A 6,328-nucleotide genomic window follows, 5' to 3' on the forward strand; every position below is an offset into this window, starting at 1 on the left:
TAAAAGAAAAAATCAAATTATAAAAGAAAGACAACAATCGCTTATCATACAAAGTATAATCATTTTCAAAAGCACAAGCTATTAAAATGTGGCAGTTAACTATTTGTACATGAGTATTAATGGACCATTTATCATCAAATATGTAAAATACTCATTGTCATTAGGTGGCTATTAATCATGAATTACAACAGAGTTACTTTTGACTTTTGTTATTAGCGAAGTAATGACATTTGTGAAATATATCACAGCCGTGTGGGTTTTGATTACTCGAAATTACGGGTTATATCAATCCTTGAATTAACCTTCCAACTACAATCATGGAAGATCGTCTACCATTGAGTGAAATTAAGAGGAGTTAAGCTTTATTACATCGACTGTTAGTTAAGAATATTGGACTCCCCACGTAGTGATTAGCTTTATTTTTTTGGTAATTTGTTTTAATTTTCAAAATATGTGTTACATTACTAACTTTCTTCACTTATTTGCAATAAAATTATGGTGAGCTTTGTGAGGTTTCTTTCATTTCTTTTTAACTTCTCTTTAACCATAAAAATAATATTTTAAATAATGTCAATTAATTTCTCACATGTACAATATAATATATTAGTATTAGTGGAAGTTAATTATTAGAATCACTAATAATGTAGAAAGTGCATTACTATCTAAATGATTCTTGAACTTAAATTTTACACTATGATTAGTGCAACCATATATATTAAATGGTTGTTAAATGCACATAGGTATCTATTCATCATAAGCATCAAAACAATTATCTAATGATACATTTCACATTGTCTAGATTTCAAACTAGTATAGATCCAGTTTTAACATAGATCTAGCATGCCCTAAGAGGGATCAAATCTCTCCAGTTGTAAACCTCTTTTAGAGTGCAAATTTTGCGGGAAAAAAATATGCATCTATCTCATCCCTGTCTCAGATCTAGCATGCCCTAAGAGGGATCAAATCTCTTCAGTTGCAAACCTCTTTTAGAGTGCAAATTTTGGGGGAAAAAATATGCATCTATCTCATCCCCGTCTCATCTCTTGATAAATTCCTCTTTATATAATGTGTAATTTTTCATTTTTTAAATTGTGTTTTGAATGCTATATATAATACAAAATTTAAGTTTGTAAAAAAAAAAAAAAATTTATATCTGAAACAAAACCAAATGTAAAATAGTGAGATTGCTTCAGAATTTAAACCATTTTTTTTCTCAATTGTCTTATATGATATATATATTATTTTTTAAAACAATATATAATATAAACATAGTTACGTTGAAATATTTTACATAACATTTGCATTAAAACATTTTATCTATGGAAAAAGGTTTTTCTTTTGTTATTAATGTATTTTTAAGTATATGATAATATTACTCAATCTTGCATATTTAAATATTTTATTGATGACCTACATTGAAATATTTTATTATTGTGAATATTTATAAATCTTACATAGTAATTTGATGTTAATAATTAATTGAATTACACATCTCCCTCTTATTTCTCTAATTATAAAATACTTATACTTTTTATTTTATTTCTTAACTTTCACTTACTCTTTTTTAGTAGACAATGAATATTTTTATTATATAACATATTAAAATATTTTCTTTTTATATATAAATATGAATTTGATATTAACAAGAATTATTTAACTTAGATCTTACTTTTAATTACTTTATCTCTTTTTAAAGTTGATATGAAATTATATCATCGCATGAATATTTTATTTATAACAAAAAGTGAGTGAAATATTTTTTTCACATTGAGTTGTGTTGTCGCTGCAATAATGACCCTCGAAATTTTTTTCCTATGTCAATTTTGGAGCCTACATGAACTTTCATTTCAAGCCCCTTAGTATCATCATGTTGTTTGATTTGTTATTTGTGTGTTTTCTCCTAGTGTCGCATCCTCCTAAGTCAATGTTTCCTAAACATCATCACTTAACCATTAGAAGCGCTTGAGTTAGTTAGTCCATGGTTGGGTGAAATCATGAATTATCTTGACTTGGAAACCTTCCTTTTCGTCATGAGCACACTATAAAAACACTCAAAAGCACAGAAAAAATAAAAGAAAGAAAATAACATAGGAAGAAAAAGCCTAGCCCAAGTTGTTGAGGACATGCACTCAACTTGAGTGCACTCCTTCAGTTTGAAGAAGTGCGCCTACCTTGAGCACACTCCTTCATTTTGAGCAAGTGCACCCTAACTGAGTACACTCCTTCATGTTGAAGACATTTTCTCTTCCTAGGTGCATGCATGAGCATCTTGTTGCATGTGGGCACACTCCTAGAGAATAGGAGCCCCACATAATGTCCCTTAACTAATCCTTACACTCATTGACAATTGGTGATCATGCATGAATCAATTTTTCATGTAAAATTATTTAAATCAACCCAATTAATCATTCTTTTACATAATCATTCTCATTTGAGTTGAGCGCACAATTGGAGATCAAAAAACTCTTCATCAACCCGCTTCACAAGTAAGTTTTTCATGTTAAATATTTTCATTTCATTTCATCATTTCAGTGTCATTCTTTCTTTTCTTGTTGTTTTTCTTTTTTCTTTTTAGTTTAATTGTTGGCATTTCCATTCAATCTTCATTCTGCAAGTGTTAATTTGATTGCACATGTAGAAACTATTCACATTCTTCAACCTTTCATATTCTACCATGGTTGCCATAAGGTCCATATAAAATTGCAGATCCTTCTTCTTCGCATTCTTATCTTAAATTATTACTGCTAAAATTCTTTCTGAGCTTTCAATAGGAAGAGCACACTTTTGGAACCCGAAGCCCAATTATCCTTCAAAACTGCACTCAGAATGACTAATTTTTCCTCTTGAGCACACTTCATCACCACGAAGAACTACTCCATCCATTGAGCGCATGAGCGCACCGGAAGAATCGAATCATCTTCCTTCATCCCTTCGAAGTGTGCTACTGTGCCCTCCTTGCCTTTGATTACATGAGCACATTGTGTAGGCTTTAAGGCTAGTCAACCCATTCCTTCATCCCTTTGGAGTGCAACAATGCACCCTCTTTCTCTCCTTGAGAACATGAATGCATGGTGAAGGATTGAAGGCCCAAAAGCCCATCCCTTCAACCCTTTAGAGTGGGGCAGTGCGCCCTTGAGGTACCCTTTCAATTGCGTGATCACATGAGTGTACTACAAAGCCTTGAATGCCCCACTACAAAACCCTGAATGCCCCCTTACATTCCTTCGTGCTTTGAAAGTGCACCCTCTTAGTTTTCATGCCTATTTTCTCATGCATACAAGTGGTTTTGTGTTGTTTTTCATATATTTTCATGTCCAGTTTCATTTTATGGCTCTTTATACATGATTTACAAGTATTGTTGCATAGTTAGGATGCTTTAAGCTAATCATGTCATTACGAGTGTGCTTCCACAAACAGGTGTTCATATTACAAGTATTGTCACCCTCTCATCATATGTTGGAGCCATGCATCCCTATAAAGTGGCCTTCAAAGAAGACTCATATGTAATCATTGAGTAACCTGTTGAAGTTATCAATCCAACCACTCCAATATATGCAGATACATAGTGCTTTATTGATAAGACTATAGAGGTCACATGGAGCAAAATATACAACATATTCATGCAGGAGAAGTTTGTTGAGAGAATAGAATATGTTCATGCATAAATGAATATCAAGAGGTCCAAAATGCATAGGATCACATGAAAATTCCCCGTCATCCCTTGTGCAAAAGTGATTGATTGTATCATCACACACATGGATGACTCTTATATTGTGATTCCAAGTGAGAGTGGTGGTCAGCTTGCCACTTATTATGGAGATGATATGTAGACAAACCATAAGATGCTTAGGCCCATAAAATATGAAAATAATGGATTTACACTAGATGGGTTGACGTCGACACGAGTGACGTCATCAGATCTTGGTGTTGAGAGCCTACTAAGTTTTGTCATCGCCCATCCGTAGTCTATCCAACTAAGATTCTTAGATACACATATCAGTATCTGATTGCCATGTGTTTTCAGATGCATGGGTGAAAGAACACTCAGGTGTTCGAGGAAAATTAGATATATATTATCCATATTGTGATAAACCATGGTAAAATTTCCAATTGGGCAGATATATTGTCATTCGAGTTGCAGTGTCATGTGGGGAAGGTGAAAGCATCTTTGAGGGTGAAACATTCACTATAATTATACATGTCTACATTTCTTCTAGATGGAATCTATGCATAGTATGCATTCCTAGGAATGTACTGGAACTCGACACCTAAGAACAACTTCCAAGTTTACTTTCATTGCAAAGTGTTATCATAATCAATATTTAGAGGCACATATGACAAATTGGCTGAGAAATTATTTGCAGTTATGTTTCATATAATATTCGAGATTGATCCTCCTTGCATGACTGATCAGGCGAAGGAGTCATTATGAGATATCGTGGATTGGTTTACAATGCCTAAGGAGACATACATCACATGTGTTGGTTGTCATGTATACCCTCATCTCATGTCACGATATGTGACCAATAAGGTGGTCATGCAGGAAGTGGCAAATCATTTGGACAAGGGATTGTTAGGAATTCTTGACAGGAGGAAGAAATCCCCTTGGCCCACCTTCCCATTAAGCATCAAATTATATGAGTTGAAGAGCCACAAGGCAAAAAGAACGAAAATACAAGAGTTGGATCTCTTGCACTTCACCACCAAAGAATTTCACATATATGACCCTAGGAGGCTGTGTAGTTAACATTGTGAAAGGATTGATCACAATAAGGGGTATTCTTCAATATCTATAGTAGAAGATAAGAAGATAAAGAAGTAGTACAATGAAAACATGAAGGCACATACAAGGCTGGAAAGCTATTCACCCCAAAATCCACCAGCTCAAGACTTGTAGTTACAAGAGGAAGAGAAGATAACTCCTTGACTAAGGAAAGTGGCTCCTAAGAACAAGATCATATATGATTCCGTAGGAAAGAGCAACACAAAGTGGAAAGATGACCCTCTGAACATAGGATTTATTCAAGTAGGATAGGAGAGAGAAGCATAAGAAGAATAAGAGAAGATGAAATAACACTTAGACTACTCTACTAAAGAAATAACAGTTAATTAGTTTCTTTAGTATGTTATTAAATAGAACAATAAAAAAAATACAAGCATTGTGGAAATAAAAATTTACATTTCCAATCTTGACGTTGGATAAAGAGAAATGATTCAACAAAAACCAACAAAAATTACTTTTAGAGAAGAATACGGTACTTAACACAAAACTTCTTGACACGTACTATAGTTGAGCTTCGAATATAGGAGCTATCAGAATAGTATGTCATACGGTGACCTGACCATTAAAGCACAACACCGATAGCAATTGTGAAGCATGTGTCATTCTCAAAAGATGGTCTAAGATTCCGTAGGTGGAAAACAAATCAAAAGTAGAAGCGAGTCAAAATTAGCTACTGAAAATTGATAAAAGAAAATGGCACTAAACACGGGTTGTGATCCTGCATTCATCAAATACTAAAAGCAACGTTGTGGCCCTAGAAACATTGATGTGACTATAGAGTTTAAGAATAAATATGTGATCAATTAAGATATGCAGAACCCAAATCCAATATATCACTTCAAGAGTGGTGTGGGAGAATCTAAAATTTACAATATAAACTCGTCTGTAACCGCACCGGACAAACTTCCAATGCATGTCAAGATTAACCTCTTATAACGTAGACAAAATAGACCACCAATGTATAATGAGTGGAATAATTCTTGCAAAGCTTACATTCTATAACTAGAAGGCTCTAATTATTCATTTTAAACTGTAACAAGCACATCACAGAACATAAAATCTGGTATAGTTATATACAGATTCAAACTTTTATTTCAAGTATCAGATAATAATCATTGGAAATCTACAAGTTTCACGTTATTTTCATTTGATATTGGCAAGAATTCAATAGAAAACAACGCAATTGTTGTTACCGGAAATATATTTAATTTATAGTTAGAGTGAAAATCTGTACAATCTACCAAGTTACTATACAAGCTTCTTCGTATAAAATAAATAGATCACCAGTATATGATATGCTCAAGTAATGCCTGTCAAGAAAGTCAAAATAAGATGAGGCACTATAGCTCCGACCACTTTCGCACATTATCATAGAACCACTTTACATGGAGAAAATTTATGATTTGTTTGGCAGTTGTGGTCGTTATGTGGTATAATCTTCATGGGTGCAACTCTCTAGGTACTCGCATATTTATTGCATAGATATTCATCTGCATTTGGCATAATTTTGATCTTCATTAGAGAAGGCCGTCACCGTTTCTATTT

Source organism: Pinus tabuliformis, chromosome 1_2 (assembly GCF_031772625.1).
Source record: "Pinus tabuliformis cultivar Carrire ecotype Pingquan chromosome 1_2, CPIR1, whole genome shotgun sequence".
Classification (NCBI taxonomy): domain Eukaryota; kingdom Viridiplantae; phylum Streptophyta; class Pinopsida; order Pinales; family Pinaceae; genus Pinus; species Pinus tabuliformis.